At 37.4% G+C, this 10,416-nt stretch overlaps 1 pseudogene; it reads left to right on the top strand.

The window, feature by feature from the left end:
• Positions 1 to 8,628: 8,628 nt before the first annotated feature.
• LOC100594679 lies at positions 8,629 to 9,786 on the top strand (annotated as a pseudogene).
• Positions 9,787 to 10,416: the final 630 nt, after the last annotated feature.

Here is a 10,416-nt window from a genome sequence, read left to right as displayed (position 1 = left end):
ACTCATTTAATGCTGTGTTAGATTCATATTCTGGAAGCTAAGCATTGGTTGAAAAGAAGTGCCTGGGAAAATGGTAGGTTTGGAGAAGCACTGGAATCATAACTATAGTAGCTGTGATATTGGGAAAAGTAAGCAAGATGTGCAACAGAAGACCTGGAACGGAGTTCCAAATCCAATCACTACTAATTGAGGTCCTTTAAAAGTCTTGATCCTTTAGAAATTTGACTTTATTAAATTGGGATGAAAATGTTAACACCTAACTCAGGCTGTGAAACTATTTGTCAGAAAATATCTGTGAAAGTTCTATGTAGTGGTTAAAGTACATAGAGTTATTAGTGTACTTCATCAATTTATGTGAAAGACTGACACAGATGCAGATTAATAGATATCTTCTTCCCTTGTACATGATCTGTTTTTTTTTTTTTTCCTTTGGACGGAGTCTCACTCTGTTGCCCGGACTGCAGTGCCGTGGTGCGATCCTGGCTCACTGCAACCTCCGCTTCCCGGGTTCAAGCGATTCTCATTCCTCAACCTCCCAAGCAGCTGGGATTACAGGCATGCGCCACCATGCCAGGCTAATTTTGTATTTTTAGCAGAAACCGGGTTTCTCCATATTGGTTAGGCTGGTCTCAAACTTCCAACCTCAGGTGATCCGCCCTTCTCGGCTTCCCAAAGTGCTGGGATTACAGTCATGAGCCACCGTGCCCGGCCAATCTGTTTCTTTTTAATGAATGGCAAAAGGAAAAGTATTCTATAGGCTGATAGGCTTTGGAAAGGCCTTCTTTGCAAAAGTGCCAGTAGTTTGTTAACTTGTTATGTTTTATGTCAAACTCCTACTTTTCTTCCCACCTTTGAAAGACAGAGCTCAGTTGCAAATATCCCCAATTGAAGTAACGTACTAATGGCACATGAAGGGAAAAGTGACTGATGACAGATTAATCTCTGAGATGAGATTTGATAGCAATGGGTTAACTAGTCAAAAAAGCCCTACGACTTTGATATCAAAGGTGTGGAGTACCTTGACAGAGATGCAGCATTCAAAAAGGGATGAATGAGAGTACCACAAAAATATGGAGTCACTTTAAGTAGAGTTCACCCTGCGGTCAAACGATGTAGCAGATTCTTTGGCAGATCAAAGAGAAAATCTAGTTTCCTCAGATAAAGGAGCTTAAACAGTTAAGGAAACAAAAATGGGACCTCAAAATACCTTAGTCAAAGCAGAAAACATGTGAACTAAATGACTGAAAAACTATTCCTGGGGGTGGAAAGTTTAAAAAAGTCACTTTTGAGTCTAGTGAGCAAAGGCCAACAGAGAAAGTGAAGAGTAAACACACCACGGTTAAGAGGGAAACTTTTGCCACTGAGTGATGCTGGTGTCAAGAGTATATTTAAAATTACCTTAGAGATCAAGGGTAGAAATTCTGTCTGGGCTAGTGGAGTCAGGAGAAAATCTCAGTGTGTAAGAGGAGAGATCAAAGTCAAAACCTCAAAGATTCCCAGAAAACCACAGACAAAGTAGCATGTTTCTAATGCACCCTGAATGTGCATTTCCAGAGGCAACACAGAAGTTGAGGGTATTTTGTGAATATTCATTAGAAAATAACAATTATTTTAAATTGTTATATTACTTATAATATTTATATATTTATATAATATAATAAGGGGGAAACAAAGCCATGAGATAAAAAAGCATTATATATTTAGGTAGGTTCAATAGATACTATACATAGTTGTATTTTCGTACTTTGATCCAATTCATACATAAAATTTAATATCTTTAAAGTGAGATAAAATTTAAGCAACTTAAATTATAGATAATGCCAAAATTAGATTTAGATGCAAGGAATTATTTTCAATATGTTTTCACTAAATATGTAGCAGTGAATATGCATGTGAAGAGATATGTTCCACCATTTAACAGTAAATTAAGAGAAATGTGAACTTTTTCATCAGTTGTGAAGTTCAGATCTTCCTTTTCTCATGCATGAGCACATCTCTAAGTTCTTTCATGGCAAAAATATCTGGAATATTTATTTTTTTACTATTGATTTTTAAATTTCAACTCTGCCACAATAGCAAATGTACTTGCACAGAAAAACCAAGTGCTAATATTTGAGACCTTCAAAGAAGGATCACTTCAAATGGAAGTGATTAATATTATGGCTAACACTTTATCACTGTTTTGTGATACCAGTGTTTTGTGCCAACTATCCCAATAATAATGCTAAAAATCGCATTAATATATTGATAATAGTAACAATTTATTTCAAATAAACAGAAAAAATGGTGCATAAAACTGAGAAAGAGCATATTAATTTATTGTCAATATGATAACTCTGCCACATATAAAGACACCACAGATGTTTCCAGAAAATTGACACAGTGTTTAGTATTGCAGGCTTAACACTGCGATCATTACTGAGATCACGTTCAATGACTTGTAACATGTATAGAACCATTAAGCTGACTTCAAATACAAGGATGCATTTCCAGTATAATGAATATTCTGCCTCGCCCCAGTATTATTCTTCTGGATGTTTTTCTCACACAAGATCTTTATAGAGTCTTCAGCTCACGTGATCTCTGCGACACTTGTTTCTTTGATTACTTTCTATTACTAAAATCATCGCTTCGGTTTAGCCTCTCATCTACAACTAGCTCCTGAAATCTTCCTACCTCTCTGATTATCTTACTATTTAACCCTACTTGGCTTTCCTCTACCTCTGCCTGTCCTTTCAATGTTGGTATTCCCCTGAAGGCACCCTTTCAACTTTTGTGTTCTATACATTCTTCTTGGTAGATCTTAGCCTCTGTCATAGCTGCAGCTACCATTTATAAACTGATGGCTTCTAAAACTTTAAACCCAACCCCATTCTCTGAAATTCAAAAATTATACTTCCAACATTTCTTACAAACCATTACCATTCAGTCTGTATCTCAAGTAATGATTCCAGCTGACACATGTTTCTGGAATTTAGCTTTTACTATCTAATTACATAATTCCTGTCCTAGGCAAGTCTCTCATGTGCCCCCATATGTCTTTCGTAGCCTTTTAAAAATAGCCTCCCACATAATTTTACAGTGACAACTGTTTCTCCAGACTTTAGCAAAGGTTACTTTAGGTAGAGCACACACTGAACCCTGTAATTTCTCTACTAAAAGAGCTTTCATATGATTTGGTGTGTCCATGAGATAGAGTTCAAAGGCTCTGATGCGTATCAGGCAAAATCCTCTAAAATCCAGGCTTTCCAAGCTCATGAGCCCAAATTCTCCATTACCCTATAACCAGTGGCCTCCAGATCCACTGACCTTCTTAAACTCCTTTTCTTATCATGCTCATTCACTGCTACATGCTTTTTACCTGTAGCTCTATTGGCCTTGAATGTTCTTTCTGTTTCCCATCTGGCAAATGCCTACTTACTCTTTAACTTGTCCACTTTGTGAAAACATATTAAACTCAAGAGAATGTGTTGTTTCCTTCTCCTTTTTTTCTATGTTATTATTTTCTCTATTGAAGCATTTTTATCATTGTATTATAATGATCTATTCACAAGCATCTTATCGGTTAGAAAGTGTTGTAGCCATGTTTACATCTTCCATTGCCTAGCACTTAATGGTTCTCTGGAGTTTCACAGTTAGTAAGTAACTAAGCTGAGGTTTGACTCCCAGTCTTCTAAGTCAATATCCAGACCCATTCCCATTAAAATGGACTGCCACCCTGTCTCGGGTTCTCTTTTCCTTTTGGGCCTGTATTCTTAGTTACCCAGCATTTTTCACTCTCGCTGTGCTCGCTACTTTATCAAAACAAACTTGGATTCTAATTTATCAGGATTATACTCAGTGGTTTCATTGTCATTGTGATATTTTGGAAAAGGCAAAGATGTCACAATAATTTAAATCATTCATACGTAAGCATCCAGATGTCATTCACACCCTTTATTTGTGGTTACGATGCATGTGAATAGGTATTTTATGCACTTTCTTTATCTGTATAATGGGTCATTTTGACAAGTCTGCAAGGTGCAGACAAATTTCTTCTCCTGTGTGTGTATTTTCATCCATGATATGTGACTGAATGCTTTCATTTAGGAACTTGGAAATGTTGGGATTGCTAGCAGCTGAAGAAGAAACAACTTAGGGATGAGTGAAAGGGATAAAAATGAAGGGAGAGTAGCATGATGCCTATACTTTATCTGGCCTCTTTAACTGAGTTTGAGTAATATTGGATAAAGATTAGAATATGGTGAAAATTTTGGTTTGGTTTTTAAATGTAGACTTTTTTTTTTTTTTTTTTTTTTTGAGACAGAGTCTTGCTCTGTCGCCCAGGCTGGAGTGCAATGGCGCGATCTCCACTCACTGCAAGCTCCACCTCCCGGGTTCCCACCATTCTCCTGTCTCAGCCTCCCAAGTAGCTGGGACTAGAGGCGCCCGCCACCATGCCTGGCTAATTTTTTTGTATTTTTAGTAGAGATGGAGTTTCACCCTGTTTAGCCAGGATGGTCTCGATCTCCTGACCTTGTGATCCGCCCGCCTCGGCCTCCCAAAGTGCTGGGATTACAGGCGTGAGCCATCACGCCCGGCCAAATGTAGACTTATTTATACCTATAGAATATGTTATAACTATCACAGGTTAGGAAATATTTGAGTGAAATTTACCTATATTATATCCTATCATTTCTAAGCAGTTTTGAGATAGAGTAGGTTTTAGCCATATATGCCTTTATACACAGAGAGAAATATTGTCTGGGCCCACAGAAGAAATTTGTAGCAACTGGGGAGCTACACAGTGCCTGAGACATACTGACCTCTCCCAGGCTCAAAAGTGTGTGACACAGCAGTACAGAATACAAACACCTTACAAAGACATACAACATATACAGATAGGTATATGAAGATATATTGAATGAATTTTCATATTTTAATAATACTGGGCATTTTTTCACGTAAAAGATGGTATTTGGATCAAATGAATATGTAACAAAATTGACTTATTTGGTTTCTTAGAGTTTCAATGTTCTTATATTTAAAATGAGAGAATAGGGCTATAAGATCTAAGTATCTTTGTTTGAAATTCTATTACTTTATGAGAAAATCTCAACAATTACTAATACAATGGAGCAAACATAAACATATATTTGTCCTTTGGAAACCTTTGTGACATTTGAGAAGTCCAGTAAGGATTGTGTGTCTTGTTAAGCTTGTAATTACAAGAAGGGCGAATACTTTTAGATTTCTTTTGGCGTGACGTACCGTACATTTCTTTTACCAATGTTGACTATCCACTGAAGTCTGGACTCTAAAATTCTTCAATATTCAAATTCACTGCCTGAGGAAAAACACATGGGTAGAACAGAGAATGAGACTATGGCATTTAATTATTAAATCAATATATCTGCCTGACTTGCAGAAGCTAGGTACAGTTTAAATCTGGTTACAAGAAGTCAATCATCCATTCTGCAAAATTCTGAAAGCATGCAATCATACCTTTTGCATTTGAAAGCACTTGAAAGGTACAACAGTCTAGTGTATAACTAATTAACTAACTAGAAAGGAAAACATTACATTTGCATTGGGCACATTATATGACCTTTTTCTTTTGAACTTTTCAAACAGTATTGTAGTATGACAGGCATTTTCCTTTTACATAGTCACAGAGAGTTCTTACAGATCCTACATAAACTCAGAGGATGGGAGAAGGAAGTTTGTGGTTTTTCTTGCTCTTCTGTCTGTAAAACAGCTGTATTTGATTCTTCTTTGTTTTGCCCTAAGACTGTGATGATTTTGCTGTGAGATTTTTTTAGACACCAACAACAGTTATAAATAAATATATTGTTTCAATGTGAGCTTAAAATTATGCAAGGCATGATTCTGTGTACTGTACATGCATCATCTTATTTAATATTCACAGAAATCCTAAGAAGTATGTATTCTTATGATACTTACTTTACAGCTATGGAGAAACCGTCAGTATAATTTTCTAATGCCTCCTATCTTATAAGTATTGTTAGACATCAAATCCAAAACTTTTACAGATCTCAAAGCTCATTCTCATAATCATCCATCATGGGGGCTCAGTACTCTTTTCTGTGCATCCATCCACACATATCTTGGTCTCTTCTAGCGCATGGGTAAGTGGGAGGAGAGCTAATTTTCAACTGTAGCTATAGAAGAAGAAAGAAGTGTTTCTCATACCACATTAAAGTCAGTTCAATAAAACTAGTAGTAGTTAATTTGCTAAGATATTTTATTTCCCTTAAGCATCAAAATGACCTTTTACAGGTATCTAGCAGAATGTTCTTACTGTATTTTCTTCCATTTTCATGGGTTCAAGTGTGAAAAGTATGCAAGAAAGCTGCAGCTGTGCTTAAAACTCTCATTTTATATGTGTGGTTCTTTTGATCCTCCAGTGAAAGGCCGCAGAAGGAAAAAGCACGAATTTCTTTATTTTGAGAAAAATTCATTCCCCACTTGCTCAATAGATTTGAAAAATCCAGTCAAATTCTCAGGCAGGGTAGTAATATTTTTGGTAATGTTCATGTAGATTATCTCTTTCTTTGAGTTGAATAGAAACTGCTCTGTGATATGGGCAAAATATGTTTCAAACCACATAATTAGTCGGAAATGAAGAAAAATATGTCATTATAAGGGTATCGTTCTCTTCATGGCAAATAAAGGTAGAGAGGTTGATGACACAATGCAGACAAGAAATTCCATTTCTATTCTGAGTGGCTTTCTCAGATAATCTCTCGAGGCTTTACAAGAATTAAAAATTCTCAATAGCAACATCAAACTTCAGTTACTTTGGTTTAGATTTTAAAACAGAAATTGATTTAGCATTTTAGATCTCTACTGGGGATTACTTCTGCATTCATGAAAGGTGTTGTTAGAGGCAGGCATACCATATGACCAATACGTGCTGATACAGGCAAAGATTTTTACAGTTTCCAGGAAGTCACAAAGATGTTTCCATAACAACTGCAGGAATTGACCACCCCAATCTGTGAGAGTTGAAGATGAGAATTTAAATACATGGTTATTAGTGTAGAGAGCAGTTTGCACAAGTATCTTGGAACTGTCCTTATCTATTCTTTTCATTGTTATTGCTACTATTTTTATAGAGCCCCAAGTGTCCAGAGTACCTCAAAGGTGATGTGAAACACAGTGAAACAAAACACCTCTTGCAAACTCAACCTTGTGGTTATGATTTCAAGTATCACATCTGTTCTAATTAGCTCATAAGCAGATATGGAGCCTTATGTAATAAAATACCATAGGAGTTAGTTACATTATTCTCAGTCTCACTAAAAATAACTGTACTTGACAGTTTGAGTAGCTTTCGTGAGCATTGAATATTTTTAGGAGAACAGGAAAATTAGAAGAGGCTTTCTAAATATTTCTTAGTAAAATTTACTTAACAAACAATAAGGAAAAAAGACACTTAGATAAAGATAGAATAAATAAATAAATAGCTTGATATTCACATTTGGATGAAGCAATTCTCTCACATTGATAGAAAAAAAGCATAAATGTGGAGGATCTTAGGTGTTGGAATATTCAATTCTAATACATAGAATGCTCTATACTTATGAGAGAGGGGGAGGGGGGAAGAGAAGAAGGGGAAAAAGAAGAAGAGGTAGAAGAAAAAGAAGAAGGAAGGAAGGGGAGGAGGAGGAGAATGAGGAGGAAGGGGAGGAGGAGGGGAAGAAGAAGAGGTAGAAGAAAAAGAAGAAGGAAGGAAGGGGAGGAGTAGGAGAATGAGGAGGAAGGGGAGGAGGAGGGGAAGAAGAAGAGGAAGAGGAGGAAGGAGGAAGAGTGCAGAAAATTATGGAAATAAAGAATTGATATCAGTAAGAATTAGAGAAATTTTACATTAACTTACCTTATAGGAGATGGAAACAGGACAATAATATTTAGTATATAAAATGTTATCGTATTTGAGCCTGATCACTTATAAAATAACAAATTAGACTGTAATCACACTGAGGAGAGGGGCCCTAGTGATCTGCCAGCATAAAGTCCATCACAAAATAGGTAAAATTAGTGTTTACCTAATGCTTGTCAAATAACCTGGGGATAATAATTTGCTGCTTAAATCCCTGCGAATCTAGTTATCTTTAGACTGAGATTAATGTTTCATGGTAAAGAATATTTTCAACAAATGGTGCTTGCACAACTGGACATCTGCATTCAAGAGAATGAAGTTGTACGCTTACCTCACACTATATACAAAAATTAACTCAAAAATCAATCAAAGACCTAACTTTAAGAGCGAAAACTATAAAACTCTCAGAAGGAAACAGGTGTTCTTCATCACCTTGGATTAGGCGATGGTTTCTTAAATGTGACACCAAGAGCAGAAGTAATATAGTAAATAAAATAGATAAATTAGACTTCATCAAAATTCAAATCTTTTGTGTTTATAAGATATCATAAAGGAGGTCAAAAGGCAACCTACAGAATGGGAGAAAAATTTTGCTAGTAAAATATTTGATAAGGTATTTTTACCTAGATTATATGAAGAATATTTACAACTCAATTATTTTAAAAAGACAGATAATATAATTTTTTAAAGTAGAAAACATCTGAATAGACATTTCTCCAAAAAAGATAAACAAATGGATAGAACCCATGGACATGGCAAACCAGGTTATCAAGTGCCAGGCTGCAGTTGCCTGGGAGGCTGGAAAGCCTCTCTCCATAGAGTAGATAGAGGTGGCACCCCCAAAGGCTCATGAAGTTCAAATTGAGATTGTTTCCACTGTGGTTTGCCACACTGATGCCTATACCCTGAACAGAGCTGGTTCTGAGGGTTGTTTTCCAGTGATCTTGGGACATGAAGGTGCTGGAATTGTGGAAAGTGTTGGTGAGGGAGTTACTAAGCTGAAGGCGAGTGACTGACACCGTCATCTCACTTTATATCCCACAGTGTGGAGAATGCAAATTTTGTCTAAATCCCAAAACTAACCTTTGCCAGAAGATAAAGTCACACAAGGGAAAGGATTAATGCCAGATGGTACCAACAGATTTACTTGCAAAGGAAAGACAATTTTACATTACATGGGAACCAGCACATTTTCTGAATACACAGTTGTGGCTGATATCTCTGTTGCCAAAATAGATCCTTTAGCACCTTTGGATAAAGTTGGCCTTCTAGGTTGTGGCATTTCAACTGGTTATGGTCCTGCTGTGAACACTGCCAACGTGGAGCCTGGCTCTGTTTGTGCCGTCTTTGGCCTGGGAGGAATTGGATTGGGGGTTACCATGGGCTGTAAAGTGACTGGTGCATCCCAGATCATTGGTGTGGACATCAATAAAGATAAATTTGCAAGGGCCAAAGAACTTGGAGCCGCTGAATGTATTAGTCCTCAGGATTTTAGTAAACCCACCCAGGAAGTGCTCATTGAGATGATGGGCACTGATGGAGGAGTGGACTATTCTTTTGAATGTACTGATAGTGTGAAGGTCATGAGAGCAGCACTTGAGGCATGTCACCAGGGCTAGGGCACCAACGTGGTTGTTGGAGTAGCCGCTTCAGGTGAAGAAATTGCCGCTTATCCATTCCAGCTGGCCACAGATCGCACATGGAAAGGCATTGCCTTTGGAGGGTGGAAGAGTATAGAAAGTGTCCCAAAGTTGGTGTCTGAATATATGCCCAAAAAGATAAAAGCTGATGAACTTATGACTCACAGTCTGTCTTTTGATGAAATTAACAAAGCCTTTGAACTCATGCATTCTGGAAAGAGCATTCGAACTGTTGTCAAGATTTTATTCCAAAGAGAAAAATAACATCTATCTTGCCGTGATCTGATGGGAGCAGCCTAACAGGCAGGGAGAAGCTCCTCCCAAGCTCACAGCCTCGCAGACCTTCAGCAGCTACTCCAGAGAATAGTGTGATGTGTGTAATTCATGAATTTTTGTAATCAAGGACAAGGATAATTTAGTCATGAACCTGTTTTCTGGACCATCCTCCACATAAATAATTGCTAGTTCATTAAGGAATATTTTAACATAATGAAAGTAATTTCTACCAAAAAAAAAACATATACAAATGGCCAATAAGCACATAAAAATGTGTCCAGCCCAGGCGCGGTGGCTCATGCCTATGCTCCCAGCACTTTGGGAGGCCTAGGTGGGCAGATCACCTGAGTTCGGGAGTTCGAGACCAGCCTGACCAACATGGAATAGCCCTGTCTCTACTGAGAATACAAAATTAGCCAGGCGTGGTGGCGCATGCCTGTAATGCCAGATACTTGGGAGGCTGAGGCAAGAGAATTGTTTGAACTTGAGAGGCAGAGATTGTGGTGAGCTGAGATTGTGCCATTGCACTCCAGCCTGGGTAACGAGAGGGAAATCCTGTCTCAAATAAATAAGTAAATAAATAAATACAATTTAAAAAATGTGTCCAATGTCATTAGC

This window comes from Nomascus leucogenys, chromosome 12 (genome assembly GCF_006542625.1).
Source record: "Nomascus leucogenys isolate Asia chromosome 12, Asia_NLE_v1, whole genome shotgun sequence".
Taxonomy (NCBI): domain Eukaryota; kingdom Metazoa; phylum Chordata; class Mammalia; order Primates; family Hylobatidae; genus Nomascus; species Nomascus leucogenys.
This window is presented reverse-complemented; position numbering and strand designations above follow the sequence as displayed.